At 38.1% G+C, this 25,988-nt stretch overlaps 1 long non-coding RNA gene across 1 annotated transcript; it reads left to right on the top strand.

Moving 5' to 3' along the window:
* Positions 1 to 24,775: 24,775 nt before the first annotated feature.
* LOC145100703 (uncharacterized) lies at positions 24,776 to 25,764 on the top strand. Its single transcript, XR_013705210.1, has 3 exons — positions 24,776 to 25,068; positions 25,317 to 25,598; positions 25,687 to 25,764. It is a non-coding gene; the product is annotated as an uncharacterized LOC145100703 (long non-coding RNA).
* Positions 25,765 to 25,988: the final 224 nt, after the last annotated feature.

Below are 25,988 nucleotides of genomic sequence, written 5' to 3'. Positions count from 1 at the left end.
AGGATTGGTTGTAGTGTTGATGTAAAGAGGGCATGTGACAGCATATGTGTCGAGGCAGCTGAAGCCTTACGAGACGAGGTATCCCACCCATGATTTGGTGTAGGGGGCGGTGGTATTTTCCCTCAATATTTGGTGTCATTATCTCTATGGTGTCTTCTGTACCATCTACATGGACTATAAGAGACCAAGGTACCTTATGAGGATGACAGTGATGACTCCAGTCATAGATGTCATAAGGGAGGCCCAATCGGTGGCCATGAGATTAGAAAAATGGAAGAGGGAGCGGGTGATCGGGCAGATTTTGGTTTTTAAGACAGATAGTAGGGGACTATTGAGTCTCCATGGGCGGGTATGGGTGCCATATTGATGGGTTTTAGCCATAAGAACTTTCCTATGTGCGCATGCAAAACCCTAATGCTCGGATCTAGGCTTTCTAATAAACATGCTTTGAATCCAAGTCTTCTAATGACTAATTAGGTTAAATAACAACATTGAAACAGATCTAGAATCTTACCTTTGAGTTCCTTGTTGATCTTCAGGTCTTGGAGCTTCTAGAGTCACAAATGTCACTCCTCTAATGGCTTACAAACACCAATAGCAAGGAAGATGATTTAGGAGAGAGGAGAGGGGAGGAAATCGGCCAGGGTTCTCTTGCTTTAGGAAAGGTGCCGATTTCCTTATGCCATGGGGTCTATTTATACTTGTAGACTCCTTAAGGGTTACAACCTAAACCCTAATTGGATAATCTTCTCTTAAGGCTATCCAAATCCATTCCTTAGATATCTATATGGACGATTTTAGCTATCCTAAAACTCTTAGAATTCGTCCATACCATATCCAAATGGATTTACAGTCTAAAGCTTAACTATCAAACAATTGACAATTTATACCCCTTTATTTAATTAATCTCTTTAAGTCACCAAATTAATTCTAATTAATTCTATGACTTATATTAATCAAATAACAAATATATTATTCGTTATATTATTCTCATAATATATTAATAATATTTACTCTCTCGTAATAAATCAACCTATCAAGTTGCTATGGTGAAGGCAACCCAAAAGGACCATGCACAACCGGGTCAAATACTTGCCTAATATAGTTGCAGCCTTAGACACTATTCCAACAATCTCCCACTTGGATAAGTCTAGTAACTATATTCACAAGTACAATTTGGTTTACAATCGTACCTGTCAAAGACGCTGTCAACTCTGATCTAATCAATCTTGTCCTTTAGATAAGGGAACGTACAATCCTCTATTAGATATCATGCTGACAATCCTAAGGAATGGTTAGTCAAGCATTTAGGTTTCTCGATCTCTGATTTATTTGACATAGAACTTAATCGAACACATCAATTCAGTTCTGACCGGGCCCGACACATAAGTCAAATCAAATTATCGAGCGGCCGAGATATCGCTTTTACCTTCTTAGATAAAAGTTACAGATAAACTTCGACTTATATGCATTTACTTATTCATTAACCAACTATACACAACAATACGTTTTATAACACCAAGTTACTGATGCGTTTTCGTATTATCAATGTACAATCAGTTAACAAATAACAAATCATATATCTAGGTTTTAAGACTATATGATATTATCGTCTTGCGATCACCTTTTATATCGTATTCCATAAGGTGATTCCAGCAAGCGCGGGTTTATTCCAATGCTCAAAACTAGTTCATAAGCACTCATGAACGTTGCAGCAATCCTTTGCTATGTCTAACACCATTTAGACATTCTACACACCAATTCATGACAATCTTCATTCATATCTACTCCCAACATATGAACGATTGTGGACCATTTGAACAATTCGATTATTCCTAATAAACTCAATTATTCTGGAAGTCAAAACATGCAAAGTGAAACAATAACTAAACAATTAACATAAGATAGTAACATTACTCATAAATAGAACTCCTTTATTTAATCATCAAATGTCAATTACATTTATCTATTACACGTTTCTAGTACTATCTAATCTATGCTAATATCATCCTTCAGCCCAATACTCCTAGCATGCTGCAAGAGCTTAACCCTACTCAGTCCCTTCGTAAGCGGATCTGCTGGGTTATCTTCTGATGATATCCTCTTTACTACGAGTTGTCCTTCTTCTACACGATGTCTAATGAAGTGATACTTTCTGTCGATATGTCTTGATCTACCATGATCCCTCGGTTCCTTGGTAAAGGCAACCGCGCCTTCGTTATCACAGAAAATTTCCATTGGCTCCTTTATGGCAGGTACAACTCCAAGATCACCGATGAAGTTCTTTAGCCATATTGCCTCCTTCGATGCTTCGCTCGCTGCAATGTACTCTGATTCGCACGTTGAATCAGCTACGGTTTCCTGCTTGGAACTCTTCCATGTCACTGCTCCTCCATTTAGGGTAAAGACCCAGCCCGACTGCGAACGGTAGTTGTCCCTGTCGGTCTGAAAGCTGGCGTCACTATACCCTCGCACCTTCAATTCATCACTCCCTCCGAGGACTAAGAACCATTCCTTCATCCTCCGAAGGTACTTAAGGATGTTTTTCACCGCAATCCAATGTGCTTTGCCAGGATTCCCTTGATATCTGCTAACCATGCTCAAAGCGAAGGCTACATCAGGGCGAGTACAAGTCATAGCGTACATGATTGAGCCAACTGCGGAAGCGTATGGTACTCGGCTCATTTCTGCTATTTCAGCTTCGGTACTCGGACTTTGAGTCATACTCAATTTGGCATTACTTTGTATCGGTAGTTCTCCCTTCTTTGAGTTTTCCATACTAAAACGTTTTAGTACCTTCTCTAAGTAAGTATTCTGACTAAGTCCAATTAGTCTCTTACTTCTTTCTCTTACTATCCTTATTCCCAAAATGTAAGAAGCCTCTCCGAGGTCCTTCATAGCGAAGCACTTCCCGAGCCAGGACTTAACCTCCTGCAGAGTCGGGATGTCGTTTCCTATGAGTAATATGTCATCGACATATAGAACGAGGAAGCTTACTATACTCCCACTGGCTTTGACATATACACAAGATTCGTCTTCGCTTCGTACAAAACCAAACTCTTTGACTTTCTCATCGAAGCAAAGATTCCATCTGCGAGACGCTTGCTTAAGTCCATAAATGGACTTCTCAAGCTTACACACTCTATTCGGATGCTTCGGATCCACAAACCCCTCTGGGTGAGCCATGTAAACATCCTTAGCCAACTTTCCGTTAAGGAAAGCAGTCTTGACATCCATCTGCCAAATCTCATAATCATGAAATGCGGCAATTGCTAGCATCACTCTAATAGATTTAATCTTCACAACTGGAGAGAAGGTCTCATCATAGTCAACTCCGGGAGTTTGAGTAAATCCCTCCGCGACCAATCGCGCTTTATATGTGTGTACGTTTCCATCCACGTCGGTCTTCTTCTTGAAGATCCATTTGCACCCAACGGTCTTACGTCCGGGCACGTAATTAACCAAATTCCAAACTTGGTTATCATACATGGATTGGATCTCGCTATCCATTGCCTCTTTCCACTTTACAGACTCCGGGCCTGCCATGGCTTCCTTATAGCTGTTAGGTTCATCAAGGTTTACTAGTGTACCATCACTAATATACATGTCCCCTTCGGTAGTAATATGAAAGCCATAAAACTGGGGATGACCTCTAACTCTATCGGAACGTCTAAGAGGTAAGGATTCGTCAATCGGTTCAACCGGAGTTTCCTCCTCGGGTTGAATGCCAGTGGTAGAGGTTCCTTCATCTATCGAATCTTGAATCTCTTCAAGTTTGATTTGCCTCCCACTGTCTCCTTGGCTCATGAGTTCTCGCTCTCGGAAAACTCCTCTCCTCGCAATGAAGACAACATTGTCCTTCGGTCTATAGAAGAGATATCCAAAGGATGTCTGTGGGTAGCCGATGAAAATACATCGCTCACTTCGAGGTTCAAGCTTGTCGTGAGTATCTCGTCTTACGAAAGCCTCGCAACCCCAAACCTTGATATGTGCCAACGAGGGAGCTTTCCCTGTCCACATCTCGTGAGGTGTTTTGGCAACCTTCTTAGTAGGGACTCGGTTAAGGATATGGGCGGCAGTCTCTAAGGCATACCCCCAAAAAGAGATAGGTAGTGAAGCACGACTCATCATAGAGCGAACCATATCCAATAAGGTTCGATTACGCCTTTCTGCCACACCATTTAACTGCGGTGTCCTAGGAGGCGTCAATTGTGAAACTATTCCACACTCCTTGAGATAATCGTGGAATTCAAGACTCAGGTACTCTCCTCCTCGATCGGATTGAAGCATCTTGATTTTCCTGCCCAATTGATTCTCCACTTCATTCTTGAACTCTTTGAACTTTTCAAAGGTGTCTGACTTTTGCTTGATTAAGTAGATATACCCATATCTACTATAGTCATCGGTAAAAGTCACATAGAAGCGGTTCCCATCCTTTGTGGTTGATCTAAACGGTCCACATACATCGGTATGTATTAGGTCCAATAGACCCTCGCCCCTTTCACATGTACTCGTGAAGGGTGACTTAGTCATCTTTCCAAGCAAACAAGACTCGCATGTGTCATCTTCCCTAAGGTCGAATGACTCCAACACTCCATCCTTTTGGAGTTGGGCTATGCGTTTCTTGTTGACATGTCCAAGACGACAATGACACAAGGATGCTTTATCCATACTAGTGGAAGAATCAATATTCAAAACATCATTTCCTAAGTTATCAACAATCATAACGGTTTCATATATTCCATTACATGGTATAGCTTCAAAGTAAAAGACACCATTTAGATAAGCCAAAATAGAACCATTCTCATTTTTAAAAGAAAATCTAAATCCTTGTCTATATAAACCATGAAATGAAATGATGTTTCTAGCCATTTCTGGCGAATAGCAACAATTGTTCAAATCCAAAACCAAACTATTCCTAAGCACTAAAGAATACACTCCAATCTTGGTCACAGGCGACGATCTTCTGTTCCCCATGATTAGATTGATCCTTCCTTGCTCCACATCCCTACTTCTTCTTAGTCCCTGCACATTAGAACAAATGTGATAACCACAACCGGTATCAAGAACCCAAGAAGTAGCATGATTAGAATCGTTAGATTTGATTGTGTATATACCTGCGAAAGATGGCTTGATCTTTCCCTCTTTGATTGCTTGCATGTAATCTGGGCAGCTTCTCTTCTAATGTCCTATCTTGTGGCAGTGGTGGCACTCTGCCTCCTTCGGGTTAGAGCAGGGCTTAGCGGGATCAACTTTGGTCCCACTAGAAGAGGCACCATCTCGGGCTTTCACCTTGCGATAGTTCTTCGATGAAGCTTTCATCTTCTTTCCCTTTCCTTGACCAATAGCCAAGACAGGAGCAGCGGACGGATTGGGAGTAGGTGCAACAGACTTGTCCTTGAAGTTGCTCTCAGTGACCCTCAAGAGACCTTGGAGTTTGCTTAGGGTGACCTCTTCTTTGTTCATGTGGTAGGTCATCCTAAATTGGTTGTACATCTGAGGCAAAGAGTGAAGCACCATGTCGATCGCCAAGTCTTCACCGAAGTCAACATTTAACTTGCGAAGGCGGTCGACATACCTTTGCATCTTTTGCAGGTGCACGGTAAGAGATTCTCCATGACCCATCTTAGCGGAAATCATGTTGGTGAAAATCTCATAACGCTCTTGTCTCGCGTTTTGGTAGTATCTCTCCAATAAGTCTTGGTGCATCTCGTACGGGTACATGTCCTCGTAGGACTTTTGGAATTCGGAGTTCATGGTAGCGATCATGATGTAATGTACCTTCGTTGCATCTCGCTCATGAGTCTTAAAAGCAGTGATTTCGGCGGGAGTAGCAATTTCGGGGTTGATTTTCTCGAGCTTCTCATCGAGGACATACTCCTTATCCTCATAGCGAGCAATGGTGCGAATGTATCTTATCCATTCGCTAAAGTTCGTTCCATCGAAGGTGACCTTTTGGCAAAGGCTCATCAACGTGAAAGAACTAGCAGCAGCGTTGTTTGCGTTCGACATCTAAAATTAGAAAAGGACAAAGATAGATTAGAATAAGAATCCCTAATTATCATCCAATAAGAAAAATTAGGGCTAGGATCCAACAATAACATTTACATACTAGAAAAGGGATGCCGTAATCTAACATGCAAATAAATTGAAGGTGAGTGAATGACGATTTACTAATTCTCCATCACAAAACTTAAACTATTAATCCTAAGTGTTTTTGAGAATTCCTAGGTTCGGATGAGATTCATTGAAACTATTCAATGGCATGTTTAAATCTCGATATGCCCCTCTCGTTTGTGACTGGGATGCCAAGGATCACAAAGCGGGTATGAATTACCATGCAAATTCACATGGTGCCTTCATTGTAATGATCACCTATTCGATGTGCCGGTAAACCACACACGCTCCATCGAACTATGATAAAAAATGAATCACCCTTTGCCACCTTCGCTTAGAACCAATTAGTGTGCCGGTAAACCACACACGCTCCACTAACTTCTTAGCAAGGTGCAAAGTGTAATTTCATGGGATTGCATCAATTCACTTTTCCTAAAGTAACTAGGATTGGGAAATTTTAAAAATATGTGTAGTTACTTTATATTTCTTATTATACTTTTAATGAGAGGATGAGGTTGCCCTATCCTACCCGTTCGGCTAACGACCCTCCACCAATCAAGCAAGCGGTGGGTATGAGTGTACACCCATTAAGCGCCATTTTATAGGCCACAACCTTATACCCACCTTATAGATCGGCTTCGTGAATGAGGCCTACTAACGGTAAGACTAGCATTTAGTTATACATGTATATATTATTCTAGTAATATCATATTAGTATAGGGTTGTATTTTAAAACTTTTAAAATCTAGGGTTTGAAATTTAAGTTGTCTAAATTAAAACTTTTAATCACAAAAATAAATTTCAAAACTTGTGGGTAAGTTTTAAACATTTAAAACATGGAGGATCAAATAACAAATAATTCCAATTAACAATTAATATCCTAATTATCTATATTTGATTTTATTCAAGATTTCTTTGAAAGATAATTACCAAAATAATTAAAATAATTAATTAATTATCATATAAGGAAATTAAATATTTTATTAGTTGATAAATACCTTTAACTAGATCAAGATAATAGTCATATATATCAAAAAATCGGATTTAGATTGATCTATTATGATTAAGGTAAGTTTCCATAAGATAATTATGAAAAAATCCCGAATCTGGCCATTCCTGACGCCTGGACTCGCCGAGTGCACAAGGGGACTCGCCGAGTCAGGCCTACTCGCCGAGTCCACCTTGGGACTCGCCGAGTCAGTGACTCAGAAACCTAAAATTCGAATTTTGCAGGTTTGTTTCAGTTAATCAAGCAACAATTTAAAGAAAACCAAGCTAGGCTCTGATACCACTGATGGGTTTTAGCCATAAGAACTTTCCTATGTGCGCATGCAAAACCCTAATACTCGGATCTAGGCTTTCTAATAAACATGCTTTGAATCCAAGTCTTCTAATGACTAATTAGGTTAAATAACAACATTGAAACAGATCTAGAATCATACCTTTGAGTTCCTTGTTGATCTTAAGGTCTTGGAGCTTCTAGAGTCACAAATGTCACTCCTCTAATGGCTTACAAACACCAATAGCAAGGAAGATGATTTAGGAGAGAGGAGAGGGGAGGAAATCGGCCAGGGTTCTCTTGCTTTAGGAGAGGTGCCGATTTCCTTATGCCATGGGGTGTATTTATACTTGTAGACTCCTTAAGGGTTACAACCTAAACCCTAATTGGATAATCTTCTCTTAAGGCTATCCAAATCCATTCCTTAGATATCTATATGGACGATTTTAGCTATCCTAAAACTCTTAGAATTCGTCCATACCATATCCAAATGGATTTACAGTCTAAAGCTTAACTATCAAACAATTGACAGTTTATACCACTTTATTTAATTAATCTCTTTAAGTCACCAAATTAATTCTAATTAATTCTATGACTTATATTAATCAAATAACAAATATATTATTCATTATATTATTCTCATAATATATTAATTATATTTACTCTCTCGTAATAAATCATCCTATCAAGTTGCTATGGTGAAGGCAACCCAAAAGGACCATGCACAACCAGGTCAAATACTTGCCTAATATAGTTGCAGCCTTAGACACTATTCCAACACATATATGGGTGGAGCCCGACGGATCTTGATAGAGGAGGCCCGCAAGTCGAGGTTTTCTATCCACCCGGGCGCCACGAAGATGTACCTAGACTTAAAGCACAATTATTGGTGTACCTGTATGAAGATAGATGTGACATGGATTGTAGAAAGACGTTTGAGTTGTTATAAGGTCAAGGCAGAGCACCGATGCTCTCATGGCAAGTTGCAGCCTCCAGAGGTTCCCCTTTAGAAGTGAGAACAGATTTCTATGGATTTCATAACCTTGTTACCAAGGACTGTGAGGGGTGTGGACACTATCTGGGTGGTAGTGGACTGAATGACACATAATGCTCACTTCCTAGCTATAAGTGAGAACTCTTCCGCGGAGAAGTTGGCGGAGATCTATGTTCGAGAAGTGGTGGCTCGGCACGGGGTGCCGACATTTATTGTGTCCGACCGAGATGTGCACTTTACTTCCAAATTCTAGAAGCACTTTCATGAGGAGTTGGGTACCAGGCTACATTTTAGCAACGTGTACCATCCGCAGATGGATGGGTAGAGTAAGCAGACTATTCGGACACTCAAGGATATGCTACGCGCTTGTGTTATTGATTTTTCTGGGAGTTGGGACTCCTACCTTCCTGTAGATAAGTTTTCTAACAACAAAAACCACCACTCCAACATTAGGATGCCTCCCTTTAAGCTTTTATATGGGAGGAGGTGCCAGACTCTTATCTGTTAGGGAGAGGTCGGACAAAGAGTTATGGGGAGCACTAAGATAGTGCTCAAGATACAGAGCATATCCAGCAGGCCAGACAAAGGTTGCTGATAGCCCAAATTCGTCAGAAAAGTTACACAGACCAAAGGCATTATGAGCAAGAATTTCAGGTCGGTGACTTTGTTCTCCTAAAGGTGTCACCAAGGAAGGGGGTGATCCGATTCAAGAAGCGAGGCAAGTTGAGTCCTAGAATTATTGGTCCTATCCGGGTAATGGATCGAGTGGGAAAGGTAACTTATCGGTTGGAGTTGCCTGCAGAGTTGAGTTAGATTCATGACACCTTCCACGTATCCTAGCTGAGGAAGTGTGTAGCCGACAAGACAGCCGTGGTTCCCTTACAGGACATTCAAGTTGATGATCTCCTAAATTATATTGAGCGGCCAGTGACGATCTTGGATAAGAGAGTGAAGACCTTGAGGAACAAGTCAGTAAATTTGGTTAGAGTTCAGTGGCAGCACCGTAGAGGCTCAGAGTCTACTTGGGAGCTAGAATCCGAGATGTGTAAGCGCTATCCAGAGCTATTTCTGGACGATGACTTTTAGGGTTAACTCTGATTCCAGTGGGGGAGAATTGTAACATCCCATAAAAGGAGGTATAACTTCTTAAACCTAAATCTTTTGTGTGTATGTCAAGTTTAACCCATATTGTGAAAAAGGTGGCGTTTGAGTTCACAGTGTGTACGCATGTGTACGCTCAGCGTACTCAAGTACGTATTGTGGATGGGGAGGCCAGCTAGTACGCGGGGTGTACACTGGGGTATGCTTGGTGTATAAGGATCAAAATGGAACCCTAATATCTTCTTGTGTACCTATTTAAAGAGAATGATGGTGTGATTTCTAGCCACTATTTTCAGCCACCAACCTCCTACAAACCCTAATATCGTTTCGGTGAACAAGGAACCTGAAGGAAGGATAGCATGTGCTTCTATTATGTGGATCTGAGCCCTAATTTAGTTTGTGCATCTTCCATAGGTATCAAGTTCAAAGCTTGTTCATTGTATGTTCTAGTTCTTATTTTGGGTCCTTTTAGGGTTTTAGGTCCCAAGTTTGGAACTTTGTGACTTTGGTGAACTCCAAAGCTATTCTTTTGTCCTTTTAGGTGTATTAGAGTGTCCTAGTACATAAAAATGAGTGCTTGGACGTTTTTATTTTTCAATGCGTGACTTGTATGACTTTTTGTGGGAAAAAAATGGAACTTTTGAGATTGGGTCTTGACTAGCCATGCAAAGGCTTAAAGTCAGTAACCTTATGAAGGAATAGGTCTTATTTAGCCCAGATCCATGGTTGGAATGTTTCTCTTAACAAGTTAATAACAAAAGAAGTAAGAAAAGGGAGACCGAGTAGTACGTCGTGCCTACTCCCAGCTATGCATATCATGGGGAGGAGAATCCCCATTGCATACTTTGCCAGTTGTACGCCCTTGCGTAGAGGGTTGTATGCCCAACATACGTGCTAGGGGATGATTTTCATTGACTTTTGAGTTTATGTCATTTTGAGGACTTTTGACCAAGGAGGTGAAAATGGTTTTTTACCCTTGTGAGATTTAGTTGAGAGGCTTGGCCTAGAAATTTTGGGGTTATTGATATTATTATTAATTAGAGTTATATGTGGCACATTTAGGAGTCTAGAGTGACAGTTCGGGTGCGAGGTTACTTGCTTTTCTACGAGAGGTGAGTCTTCTCACTATACTTACATGTGTGGTAATTTTTGTGAGACCGGAGGGTCTTATTAGTGTTATTCATCGGAGTGTCTTATTTGCTTATACTGAGATATGTGTTATTATGCATTATTTCTTTGTGACTTATGTTGTTATATTATTCTGTGTATATATTGATTTATAACCAGAGGGTCCATACCGAGATGTGAGACCGGATGGTCTTCACTGAGACACATGACCGAAGGGTCCTTATCGAGATACAACCATGAAAGGCTAATTATTTGTGTATGTGGTATTTTGGGGAACTCACTAAGCTTCGTTCTTACAGTGTTGATGTAAATATATTTCAGGTACATCTTAGGATCGTGGGAAGGTGCCGACATGATTATACACATTCGTCTGTTGATGGGATATTTGTGGATTGTTGGACATTATGTTTTTTTTTGTGGTGTTATGTATTTGAAATTTATGTTTGACACAAGAGGGTATTAAAAACTATGTTTTTGGAAGTTTTTTTTTAAATGAAAAAACTTGCTTGAAAATTTTGAGTGTTACAACACGTATGCTTTGTAATCTCAAGGCTTTTCCTAACCAAACCATACCTTGTCTTGGTAACTTCGACATGATATATAATACATACTATACACACCTAGTTGCATTAAATATGTCTTGTTATTGTTCTATCCATTAACATTAACACTAACACACCACAACCTAACAATGAGAGTGAGAACTTACAAATTCCAACAAATTAAATCATGTTTCGGCACTATCTTCAGAAATATAGAAATGGCACCTCGTAGAGTTGCCAGATCTAGTCATGGTCTTCAAGCTGACCAGGATGCTCAATTAGCACAAAGTAACCCACTGCTAGATGATGCAAACGTGGAGGCAAAGCTGGGGATTTAGCCTCACATAGAAATCACACGACTTATGGAACGGGAGGAGAAGTCTCCCAAGGAAATCAGAAAGGTGCACCAAGAGCATGCACCTATAAGCATTTCATGAACTGAAAACACAAGGCTGAGGAATGAAGGAGGAAACACTAGAGGTAGAGCGTTTGTGATTTTCATGAAGGATGCTATTGAGGACCCCACGGATGTAAAATGTACATTTCCTATTGTAGGGTTTCAAAGTACTTCATGGATGATGGCAATGGGCTCCCTTGATGAAGTGTAGGTTAAAAGCCTAAGACTTGTCTTTTTTGTGAGGCAAAATGTAGCCGCCACGTTCTGAGGTTTCTTGTAGAGTTAGATTCTTATTCTTAAAATGTAATATGTTCCTCATAATTGAATAAATCGAGTGATCATTCGACATATCTTTATATTTGTGTTTGTTCTTATTTTTCGCATCTTGTTCATCAAATCTCAATTAGGGTTTTAGTCACAACAAGTGGTATCAGAGCGAGTCTTTGTAGATCTATTGATTTTTGAACTATCGGTTCTTGATTTGACGATTTTATGCACAAGTCATTGAAGATTATTGGTGTTTTGGCAACTTGGAATCAAGCTTTCTGTTCAAGCAACTGTTCTTGGAAAATTATGTGTTTTGTTATTGTTCATCTGGTAGTTTCTTTGATCCGATCTGGGTTTTTGTTCGTATTCATATTTGATCTGTTCGTTTTCTTAATCCAAAAATCAATTGATTTGAGTCCTTCCTTTTGACCCAATTGGATCTATTCGTATCATTTCTTTTATCTGACCCAAATTCTTGGTCGATTCACTGTTCATGGTCTGCATGCTTATTGTCGATCCAGTTATATTACGAGTTCCTGTAGGCGTCTTTTGCATCTGATATCGTTCATTCAGTATTCCATTCTAAATCTTCAATTGCTGATTTTTTAATCCTTGGAGGTTAATGGTTTTCAACGTGTGTATATTTTTCATCAATTTTCTCGTTCCTGTTCTTATAGTCAATTTGATTTCATGATTATTAATTTAATTCATGTTGAACTTGAAAATTTCTGATAATCTGTGAGTAAAATCGATCTTTTGAGAATCGATTGGGAGTTTGATTGAATGAAAATCTCGATGTCTGATGATGAACGGATGAACAGCTTGTATCTCGATTTGCATGGTCAAACGAAAAGTCAAAATTGATTGAAAATCGGTGTGAAAAACCTTACCTACGAATGAATGAAATTGGAGCTGGACTTCAATTGGGAAGTAGATTGATGGTTTGTAGTTGGTGTAATGGTCCTGCAATTAGTTTATGTTTGTGTATCTGTTCGCATTTGGTAGTCAAAGGCACATTCCGAAGAGTCAAAAATTGACTGTGATTTGGGTGTTGCATGAATTGCAGACGAATCGATCTCATCTAGGATGAACGACGGCCAAAATCGAAAAGTCGAATTTGTGAATGGATTCACTACCTGCGAACGGCTTCGATTCGTTATTAGATCCTGGGGTCATACTTGTTCTTCACCCACGAACGTTTTCGGACTATGGTTCATAGCGAATCTGTGCTTGGATTCGTTGTTGCTAGTGATTTGCAACTCTGGGCTCTATATGAATGATTGATCAGAGTTTCCTTGTTTCACAACTAGAATAGATTCGCATTGGGCTACTGTTGCTTGAATCGGTACGAACCAGGTCTTCTAGTTCCAGTCGACTCGCATCAGAAATCCGACTGTACTCGGATTCGTAATTGGTTGATTCGCACTTGAAATTGGCACTGGAATGGCTCGGATTCGCATCGTGATGCTCAGAACGAACCTGGTTTCGTATTTGTATTAGTGTGCTTCGAACGAAATTGCACTGAAGTGGTGGTACTCGGAGTTACGAGATGTTCCATTCGGGCTCATACATCAGGGGTATATGGGGAAGATGACATAAATTTACATTTTTGGACCCAATATCTTTAGCATCTTGGCAATTTTGGATCATTTTTGGAACTTGTTACAAATCTTAAGGATAATGATGTAGAACTACTTTTTAGTCCCCTGACTTTCAGCATTGTGACAATTTCTGCCCAATATTCAAAATTGTGTACAAATTTAAGGACTGGTGAACAAATTTGGGTTTTTTATGCATATATTTTTTTGGTGAACAGAAAAATAAAGATTCCACCAAGCCTTGGCAGTTCGGAAAGTCGTTTTTCGTGATCATGTCAAATTTTCACGACTTTTTCGGATATACTTCATCATTTATATCATTTTGTCGCGGGGGAGCATAGTAAGTTTTTATCCATTCAAGATCATTCTCATGACCATTATAAGGCTTTATAATCACGTTTTATTATTATAAATCGGGGAAGAATTTGGTATGGCCATTCGAAATTGGATTTGTGACTTTTCAAATTTGAAGATTTTTGATAAAGCTTGTGGTAGAATTATGAACGTAGCTTTTTCAGTACCAGTTCTTCATCGAGATCTTCTAAGGACTTGTTATATCTCCGACTTCAATTATTTTCTCGATCAAGTGGCGTTACGAATCTTAAAATTTGGGTTGTTACATGATAATTTTTGGTGGCTAATATCATTAGCTTATTTGAAGATCATTGTGACTTGGAGGGGGAGCTCTTCAAAGACAAGAAGTGATTCGGTGTCTTTGTTCTGAACTGGGTTTTTATGAAGGGTTTGGCTTTCTTGAAGATTTTTGGGATTACATTCGAAAATGAATTTTAAAGAAATTACTTCAGTTCTTGGTTTATATATCTTAGAGCCTGTTTTTGAAGTCTATTGAAGAATAAAGATTTGTGGATTGCTTCAAATAATCCTTGTTGCGATATCTTTTCTTATTTGCTAGATGCTGGTTTTGAAAGTTGAAAAATTGTCATCCATTCCATACTTTGAGGGGGAGATTGTAGTGTCTCAAAGTACTTCATGGATGATGGCAATGGGCCCCCTTAATGAAGTGTAGGTTAAAAGCCCAAGACTTGTCTTTTCCCTATAAATAATCATGTATTATTCATTATTAGGGTTAAGACTCAGGCAAAATGTAGATGTCACGTTGTGAGGTTTCTTGTAGAGTTAGATTATTATTCTTAAAGTGTAATATGTTCCTCATAATTGAATAAATCGAGCGATCATTCAACATATCTTCATATTAGTGTTTGTTCTTATTTTCCACATCTTGTTCATCAAATCTCAATTAGGGTTTCAATCTCAACACCTATTAACGGTTTACACACGTCTATACTCTTTGATTCTGGTGCTGAAATATTTTTCATTACACCTAGGTTTAGAAAACTTTTAAGCTATAAGTCTAGGAAGTTAGATGAGCCGCATATAATAGAAATGACCAATGGAGAATCCGGTAGTACTCAAGAAATACTAGAAAATTGCTTTCTAACTCTCAATAACCACTCTTGTCACATCAACCTCATGCCTATGACCATCGGTAGCTTAAATGTCATAATCGGCATGGATTGGTTATCATGGCACCAAGCTGAGATCTTATGCTATGACAAGGCAATACAATTACCTTTACCTAACGGGGAATCCTTAATAATCTATGAAGATAATACCAACATAGGTCTTAGAGACATCTATTGCATGAAGGAGAAAAAAATACCTTCACAAGAAATATCTCGCTTTCTTAGCCTACATCGTAGAAAAGAAAGGCAAGAAGAAGGAAATCAAGGACATACCCCACATATCTGATTTTCCTGATGTATTTTTAGAGGACTTGCCCGGACTACTAGTAATTTGCGAAGTTGAATTTCGAATTGACCTAATCCTAGGGGCAGCTCCAGGGGAAAAAGTACCCAACATATTAGCCCCTTCAAAAATGCAAGAGTTGTTCAGTCAACTCTAGGATCTTTTGGATAAAGGCTTTATAAGACCGAGTTTCTCACCCTGGGAGCCCGATGCTATTCGTAAAAAAGAAGGACGAAACCTTTAGAATGTGCATCGACTACTGATAGCTGAAAAAGTTGATTATCAAGAATAAGTATCCACTCCTAAGGATTGATGATATGTTCGATCAACTACAAGAATCAAGCTTCTACTCAAAGATTGATTTGAGGTCCGGGTACTATCAACTTTGAGTGCAAGAAGAGGACATTCCAAAGACAACATTCAGAACTCGTTACGGCCACTACGAGTTCCAAGTTATGCCTTTTGGTTTAATTAATGTCGCAACAATCTTCATGGATCTAATGAACCGTATTTTCAAACCATACCATGAAAATTTTGTGATCATATTCGTCGATGATATATTGATATAGTCACGTACAGAGAAAGAACACGGTCAATACTTTCGAATCATTTTGAGGTTGTTAAGGAAGGAGAAATTATACGCAAAATTCTCAAAGCGTGAATTTTCGATCAAAGAAGTACATTTCCTAGGACACATGGTTAGCAATAAAGGAATGCACGTAGATCCTTCCAAGATCAAAGCCATAAAGAATTGGGAAGCGCCCACAATGCCAACAAAGGTGCATCAACTTCTAGGATTGGTAGACTATTACAGAAGATTTATAGAGAATCTCTCAAAAATAGCAAAACCATTCACTACACTTACACAGAAGAATACAAAGATTGAATGGAAAGAACAACAAGAATCTACTTTTCAAAAATTGAAACACATGTTGTGTAGTGTGCCAATTCTTTCACTTTCACAAGGAATTGAGTGCTTTTTCCTATATTGCGATGCATCACATCAAGACATGGGATGATTACTCTTTGTAAAGAGATAAAGTGATCGCTTATGCCTCACGTCAACTCAAGACCCACGAGAATAATTACATTACCCATGACCTGGAATTGGGAGTTGTATTTTTCTCCATAAAGATATGACGACACTACTTGTATGGCACAAACTGTGTCATATACACTGAAAACAAGAGTCTTAAGCACATGCTCCACCCAAAGGAACTCAACATGAGATAATGAAGATGGCTGGAGTTGCTGAACGACTATAACTATGAGATTCGATACCACCTGGGCAAGGCTAGAGTAGTACCTGATGCCCTAAGTAGAAAGGAACGACTCAAACCTCATAGAGTGAAAGCGCTCACTCAATAAAACCTTCTTGTCCAAATTTGAGAAGCCCAAGTAGAGGCACTTAAGGATGATAATAAGGAGGAATAATGCTTAAGAGTAATGGAGAAACAATTCGTGTCCAAAGAAAATGAAACATTGTGTTTCATGGACCAAACTTGGGTACCAAAATATGGCGACATCGTGAGTCTGGCATTGGACATATCTCACAAGACAAGATACTCAGTTCACCTAGGATTTGATAAGATGTACCTTGATTTAAAGAAAAGGTATTGGTGGCCAAACATAAAGGTAGAAATCGTCACCTACATGAGAAAATGCTTGACATACGCTAAGGTCAAGGCGGAATACCAGAAACCATCAAGCCTACTAAAACAACCCAAAATCTCTAAATGTAAATGGGAACAATTTTCCATGGACTTCATCACAAAATTATCAGAGACGCCAAGCGGTTACAACATGATTTGGGTAGTAATCGATCGTCTGACTAAGTATGCCCATTTTCTACCCATTAAGGAAATAGACAAAATGGGAAAGTTAGCCAGGACTTGTATCAAGGAAATAGTCCGGCTACCCGGCGTACCAACATTGATCATATCGAACAGAGACAACTGATTTATGTCCCAGTTCAGGCATACAATGCAACGAGCATTAGGAACCTAAACTCGATATGACTACCGCCTATCGCCCATAGACAGATGGGCCAAGAGAAAGGATATGCTCACAACATGTGTGATAGACTTTGCAGATGAATGGGATACTCACCTACCGTTGGTTGAGTTTTCCTATAACAATAGTTAACACACGAGCATTGTAACATCTCAAAAACTATAAGGTAAAAAATTCATTTTTAATTCAACCTTAAACACCATTTAACCTTTTCAATAATTCAAAAGCATATCAAAGTAAAAATAGTTATTAGAGTATAATCCCAAAATCAAAAAGTGTGGAAACATGGGTGGATGCATTGCGATCAGGCCCAGTCCTTCCCTTTTCAACTGAAAGTACCTGAAACAATAACCAGAAAACTGTAAGCATAAACCTTAGTGAGTTCCCCAAAATACCAAATACCATACATACATAGATTTGTTGGGCCCAGCCCGACCTCCATTGGCTCCCGCTCGATACAGATTTGTTAGTAACATGCGATGGGCCCCACCCAACACACTCATAAGGCCCTGCCCGACATACAACAAATACAAACACAATGAGCAGACTCACCTCAAAATGAGATAACCGTAACACACACGCTGCAGCTACCAGGTTCCTCACACCGAACACAACCAAATTATCCCTAGTTAATATATAAGATAGTTCCTCATAATCTAAGGTCTATTTCATTTTCTATTGTTATAATGGGTAAAAGACCATTTTACCTATCCCATATCTGACCCAACAACTCATGGCCCATCTTCCAAAAGACCTAAGGCCTAAAAAGAGAAACTTGGGAGTATGCCTCACGTACCAGACTTGTACGCCATACATGTATGCTCGTTGATGCTTAAGGTACATTTCCCACAACACCAAATCAAGAAGACATGCATGACGCTGAGCGTCCGCATATGTATGCCCATCGTACCCCCTTCGTTACCATTTCTCTTTTTACGACTTAATGCTTAAGATAAAGACCTCCTAACTTAGATCTAATCTCAAAACATCGACTTAAGTCATAAAGTTTCCACCTGTATGACTGTCTATGTCTAGAAAAGGTCCAAAAGCTAAAACCCTAACTCATTTATCTATTAAGACATATTAACTCTTGCTTGGAAGGGATAGAAGGACCAAGATCATATTTTTTTTGATTCCTAATAACTCCATAATGAATAAAGTTTCCAAATTTATCCACTAGAATGGTCAAACAACCAAGATCTAGTCTTTAAGTCTTAAAGGGACCAAAAGTGCATCTTTTTTAACTTAATCCATTAAGTCCAAACCTCCAACCTTTAGATTTGAATCAATATGATGTTTAGATGGATAAAGTTTTCAACTTTATCCATCACAAGGTCACAAACTTTCAAGATCAAAAATAGGGATGAAAGTGGGTCAAAACCCTAACCGGATGGACCTTGTGACAACCCGATATTTTTTTTCAAATCAATGTAACATTCAAAAAGTCAAATATAACGAACTATTTGGAATCAACAAAATTAGCTTCAAAAATGAAGTGTTCTAAAATCTTAATTGGGATGAATAAAGTGTTAGATATCATGCCAAGGTTTCCAAAAACATAAAGAACACTCAAATCCGACTTATAACGAAGGAGTTATGACCAATCGAAAATCCACGACACACCTGGTAAAACACTGCTAAACGTAAAAGGTGAAATTTCAATAAAATGCTTTTTAGCCTTAGGTATCTAAACGAAAGTCATAACTTACGTTAAACCATGAGCATACATAAAAAGAACGCCCCAATCTGACTTCATATGAAGAAGTTACGAATTTTCTAAGTTTCGTAACAGCAGTTGATAGCTAAAAACTCGGAATAAAGACCGAGCGATTTATAGCCGACGCAACCTAAACGAGAGTTGAAGGTCTCTACAATAGTAGTACAATGGTAAAAAGACAGAAGAAAATGGACGTCGGATAAAGAAGTTATGGATTTTTAACGAAATTATCGTGTCCCGGCCTATTAAATAAAATATAACTAAAAATAATTCAAAATTAACCGACGGAGTTTAAATAAAAGTTGTAGATTATTTTTCTCGCCTACGCGTGGATATAAAGAACGTCGAAAACGGAGCTCGTATGTTAAAGTTACGCATTTTAGAAGTTTTTGGAACTCATTTCAAAGCTTATCTGAAGGAGTACGCCCATCGTACGCGATGTACGGACTCGGACCGACCACGTCGCCCCTACACCCTCTACGGCAGTCCCATCCGAAGACCAGAGACCGGAGACGTCATTGCTGATGTACGCCCCGTGTACGAGGGTACGCCCGGCGTACGAAGCCTGGCAGTCCACCTATGAATACCTTGCGAGACCTCCGACTTTCCTTGCTCATTTCTCTCTTCTCTCTAACAATTACTCCCCGTTTAGCATCCTGAGACGACCCCGACACCCCAGTTTCATACCCCATGTGACAACCGTCAATTTCCGGTCAAGTCAAAGTCAACTAAAGTCAACAAGTCAAACAGGTCGACTCAATTAGCCTGTGGGTACAGGGCTTATGTTAGGTAATTACTATACAACTCGCTATTTTAATGAGAGATCATAAATTGAAGAGTTCGTACATCTAGATTTTCTTAACCTAAAACTGTGGTAAGTAATGAACCAAACCGATAAAACGTTGTTGCATACTCATTGGGAGTGTGTAAGATCCTTAAACATGACTTAATGGGCTTACGGACCTTGCGTTGCGGAGACAAACACTCACAAATGTCACACACGAAACCTCTCTCAATCGTTTACACTCTATCTCTCTTTATGTGGAATCTCTCCCAAATCTCTCTTCGTATGAGAAATCTCTCCAAGTATGTCAAATCTCTCCAAGAATGTGAAATCTCTCCCAAATCTCTCTAAGAATGTGAAATCTCTCCCAAATCTCTCCACTACAAGAAAAAAGGCCTTTTACGACGCGCAAAACACGACGCTCTTTGATTTATGTTACGCATTAGAGAGCGACATTAAAAAAGTGTCATCTCTTCAAAAAATTTAAGGATTTAGGTCGCGCATTACTGAGTGCCCTTAAATTAGTGTCTGGTGTAAAAATATTAAAAACACGGATGGCACCTATAATAAAAAGAGCGTCCTCTACAAATGTCGCTTTATAATTTTAATAAACGCGCCTCCTTGATAGGTAAGGGGGGAAACTAAATCCCCCAAAATTTTGAACACCCGCTTCATCTTCCTCTCTGCTCTCTACCCTCCAAAATCGACTTTATTCTCTCCCTTCTTTCTCTCTGCAAACCCCTTCCTCTCCGATCGACTTTCACTTCCTTCTATGTGCAAACCCTAATCAAACATAACACATTTGAAATAGTAATGGTGTTGTGACTCCTCAGGCTAGAACATCGGCGACTACACACCTATCAAATAATATCTCTCATACTCGTCATAGAAGAATGACATATATCACCATTGGTACATAAGATTAGATATCAACTCCTCAGGCTCACCGTTCCACCTCTTCCCCACCCTAATACATTTACTAAGACTCCTCAGGTTTACAAGCCCAAGGTTTGATTGCACTAAGGTATGAAAAGGACGCTTCTACCCTGCCCTATTTCTTCAGTCATTCAACAAATAAGGGGGCACGCAATTTCTCATTCATATCTCGACTTCATCTTCTCAATCAAGAAAAAGGATTATGATTTTTCCCTAAATGTGCGATTTCATCTAGTATTGTCAATTTCTACTTTATGCCTCTGATTTTTTCCTGTATCTACTTCTCATCTCTGTAAACAACTTTATTTCACGTTTCAGCTTATAGCTATTGGCTTAGAACTAGCTGCTGTTTGGGAAGCTATCTATCAACCACATGTAACAGGTATCCAATTATTAATATATACAACTAGGTTACAAAAATAACTTCTTAAAATCAAGAACCAACTATTTAAACTAACGTTATATAGTCTCTTATATGTGATGTAAATAAGCTATTGAGGTAGTTTTTGATCAATTTTAATTCTTTTTTTTTCTAGCTATTGAGCCAATTCAAGATTACAAAGAGAGATGGGGTTTGTCATTTTGTTTTCAGTTTTAGTCTTAAGTTCGTATTCCTACCCTTATATGTTAACTTATTTGCTGAATTATATGTTTTGAAAAGAAGAATGGAGTTGTATGCTCTCAAAGTGGTGATAATTCCAATAAATAGATCAAAAAAGAAAGGGGAGGAGCTATGCACTCCAACTGTTTGACGAAATGCTTGAAAGAGCCATCTCACCTAAGTCAGACCTTATAACATCACCTGACGTACACATGACTGTGAATTTATGGCCCTCACTAGAAATTTACTCTTTTGCAGTTTTTTACCTGCCTAGCTAATGAATATGTAAGAAGGCATATGTCAGCTTCCTCTATTGCAAGGTAATTTAATTCCATATCTATTGAGGTAGTTTTTGATCATTATGAAAGAAAGTAACAAATTCATTTTCAATCTATTCATTAAAGTGTAAATAAGCTTACTAAGATAAAAAATGATAAAAAATTAATGCTAATGTTTCCTCACCACAGGTCAACTCTATTTTATAAATTTTAACTTATAAGTCAAACTTTCCATTTATGTGATTGTACACTCACTTTTCACTTTCTATTCCTCTATCAGACATTAAAGTGCTTGGGTCAATTTGTTCAGAACTTTCAAAGCCTAACAAAAAGTCAGTTCATGGGTAAGTTTGTCTTTTTTTTCATTGTCCCCCTTTTCCAAATCAGCTCTGTTATTGTTCATAAAGCTTAAAAAGACTGCTTTTTCCCAGAGGTTTTGGTTCCATTATGGCAAACATTCTTCTAAAAAAAACTGAATTTTTTAACACATGATCATGAGACAAGTATCTTTTTAACACATGATTTTATATAATAATAATACTAGAAACCAGCCCATCCAGCAGGTCGTGAAGCTGAATTACTTTCTTTGTTTTTGAACTCCTCCCCATAACTAGAACGCCCGGAATTAGTGGTGATGATAGGGATATTAGGTGTTGTGTTTACCTGAGAGTGAGAACTAGCAGAGGCAGGAACCGTTGTGAAGCTTTCTTCTCCAAAACCCCATCTGGTGGTGCGGCCTTCAACTGCTTGCTTGTTCTGGTGCCCATTGTTTCTTATAATCTTATTCTAATAGATTTGGAGTTTTTTGTGGGATTCTCCTCAGGAAATGCCTGCCATGAATTTTGTTCAGGGGAATCTTTATCAAATAATCCCTTTTCAACCTCCCAAACTCTTCCATCTTTCACTTTCTGCTATTAAAACTAAACAAACAAATTAATACCATTCTTTTTGCCTATAAGAAACCAACTGAATTGAAGAGGAGTAACCTAATGTTAACGGTACAAACATGAAAAAGAAACAGCCCCATAAAGTTGTGTAGATTAAGTGTTTTACCCATTAACTCTATTAAGTAAAAAAGAAGCACGTTAGTGTCTCTTTATGCAAGCTTAACCTTAAAGCTTAACCTTATCTTAAACTTAAAGCTTCTTACTGCTCCTAAGTTAATTTACATTTATGCCCTTTGTTTTCTTTTTCATTACATACAACAATGAAGTAACTGATGTTTGTTTCTTTCTACTCATACATATGTCTAGTTCACCATAAAACTCCTTCATTGTAGCAATATCTTTTTTCCTTTCCTCTTCAAGTGCTTCTTTCTCCTCCTGAAGTTCAGTTACTTTCTTCAACATATCTTGTCCTCGTTTATTCTCTTTAAGTATTTGCTTACGAAGAGACTCCAACTCCAAATCTGACATTTCCACTTGCGTTCCCAACCTTGAAACATTACTTTTCAAAACTTCAATTTCATTTCTTGATGCTTCAGCACAAAGTCTATGATCCTCATTGTTTTGAATTTGATTGTTGTTGTTGTGCTCTAGGATTTTTATTAAATCAGCCATACTTCTATCTGAAAGTGAACCCATTGACCAATATGTGTTTGATCTTTGTTTTTGATAAGGTTTTGAGTTCCTTGAAACAGTTGTATTTTGATTAACATTAAAAAGCAATCTATAAGAAAAATCCAAAACGGGTGGCTATGATTCTGTTTTCCATCAGATCTATAGTCATATTGTAAAAATCATACCTTGAGCTATAGAACTCAAACGGACCCCAAACCAGTTCCCAAAGTTCACAAATTGAGTTGGCTAACTTTCTTAAGCAGCCCAACTTCACTGGTAAGGACGTTATCTATGTGCAAGAATGGAATGTTTGCTGTTAGGTCTGATCCGGGTCTGTTCTGATATGTCATTTTGTTTTCATCATTTATAAGGCTTGGAAAAGGATCCAGAGTGATTCCAAGTTTCTATATGTTCCTGATATTATGAATTTAAGATCTGGAGCAGATGGGGTGTTATTTCCAATTATAAATTGGTTAGAATTGATCCAGACTCCAGATCAGTGGGCAGTCACCAGCTTTTACTAGTGTTGTGATTGTCCACAATGTGAATTTTATATCCGGAGCTTGGGAAATGCTTTTCATTCAATTCCAACTCTGAGACTTTCATTTGTATGTCCTTTACTTCTCTGAATTTTGGTTTGGACGAATTCTACTCACAAGTTGGGTAGAATTGGCCAACCTCACTTGACTGTCTTGTTGGAGATAGAAGTGATACACCTTTTTGTAAAATTCATATTTAATTCATCCTTTGGAGTTAGAAGGAGTTCTTTATAGTTCTGGAATCCTGAACAATCATAGTTTTCTATAAAATTTAGTTAAAGCTATGTTTGTGTTTTAGATTTTGGAGTAAATCCGTTTTGAACAGCAGGTCTGTTTTAGAGACCTTGCTGTGATTACTCTTTTCTCAACTCATAGCTTCATTACTTCTCCTTTCTAACCTTTAGTCCTTCTAAGATGGGTTTTAAAAGTTTAAAATTTTTGCAAGTGTGCTATTGAAAATGAATAGCTGTACAGCTCTTTGTTGTATCTCAGTATTTATTATAAACTCACTTGCTGAATATTGCCCAGATCTGGTTTTGTAATTCGGGATCTGGTGGTTGAGAGTGCATCAAAATCTTTGCGTATGTTGAGAGAAGAATGGATATTGTTGGAGTCCTGTAGAAACAAAAAAAAAATAGATGATGATCACAAAAGAAAACATAGATGTATAGAAATAGAAATACTCACGATACAGTAGGAAGCTTCTCATGTATAATGACAAAAATGTCCTTTGGGCTACACCCAGGTCGTCTGGCCAAAAGATGGTTGTATTCTCCAAGCAGATAAGCACTAACCTGCATAATGACATCAGCATACAATTGTCTATATTTGTGTAGGAAATATAAGATATAATCTACATACCTTCACCATTGTCTCATGTATTGCAGGCTTATCAAGATATTCTCTAGCTTTGAGAGCTGCATAAGGCTAATGATTAAAAAAAGAAAAGTGAGTCAGTAGTAAGTCCTATGAACTTTAATAATGCAGATACCAATCTACATTCTACAATACCAAATTAATTAGAATATTCATGAATCATAATGGAGATTCTAAAGATCATCATCCAAATGCACCAAAATTTAGAGTAAGATCGAACCACTATTAATGAAGGTATTCTACTGGGCTCGGATGCTTGTTGTTTGGATATGGAGCCATGGAAGAACTTGGACCCTTCCGTGTTAACAGTGATGGAAAAACACTCTACCCCAACCACTATGCATGGAACAATGGTAACAAAAATTCCTTTAATTACTATGTCTCATTCACATCACTTATAATCTTAGTCCCTGTCTTGCTGGTGCATGCCTAACCCTATAAAACCTTTGCTTTTGAGGTACTAACTGTTTTCTCCTGGAATTTTTTTTGCCTGAGATTTTTTGCTGCCAGCTATCCCTTCGGGACCACTCTTATGTATTATGTTAAAAGCACCAATTCAGAAATTTGCTGATTATGTAAGTCAGCTTTCCTCTTCCTTTTTGCTTTTTATTATTTATGCACCCTTATGCCACAAATCTCTTTATTTATCATACTAAATATGCAACCATCCATTATTTTACTCCTAACTTGTTGTATAATTCATTCATGTCAGCTGCATATATGTTGCATAAAATAAATTGGTAAAAGTAGCTAGACATGTGAATTATGCATCTGTTATCTCAAATCTTACATTTATTTTTATTTCTGTTATTGTTTTTTCCAGCTTTTAGGTGTTGGTGTCAAGCTTGTTGGCAATACAGTGTGGAGTACCCTCTTTCATCAATTCTTAATAGTGATGTCACGTGAGAAATCATTTTTCTTTTTGTTAAACAAGTCTTTATTATCATGTATTAGGTCATACCATGGGTAAAAACAGCCTTGCCCCTGGTTCCGGGGTTGTCACAAAATACTTGACTTTTTAACTTTGTTTGTGGTTTCATTTAGTAATAATCCTTCTGAGGGGGTGTTTGTTGGGCTGCTTCTTTCAATGTCATTAACAACAGTGGTAAGTAAAATCTTACTACTATGAACCTCTTTTGCTTAAACCTACCTTATTGACCTGTAGCTGATTAAACATTAAATTAATTATGCAGGTTTTGAAGTTTTTGATGGAAAAGAATAGTGTTAATGCTCTTCATAGAAAAGTATGTTGGTATTTTAGGAAATTTGGCAAATAATTTAGTTAATTATATAAAAAATGTTGAAATCTTACATTTGTCTACTATTGGAATGATTATTTGTAGTATTACATTTGTCTACTATTCGAATGATTATTTGTATAACATTAACTTTTGTGCAATGCATTGTATTATTTGTATATGGTATTTTATTTTCCATTATGTGACATAAAATGCAAATTTAATATGAAAATAAGTAAATCCATAAATAATTTTTT

The sequence above is a fragment of the Lactuca serriola genome, chromosome 4, assembly GCF_051521515.1.
Source record: "Lactuca serriola cultivar US96UC23 chromosome 4, Lser_US96UC23_V15, whole genome shotgun sequence".
NCBI classification, from domain to species: Eukaryota; Viridiplantae; Streptophyta; class Magnoliopsida; order Asterales; family Asteraceae; genus Lactuca; species Lactuca serriola.
This window is presented reverse-complemented; position numbering and strand designations above follow the sequence as displayed.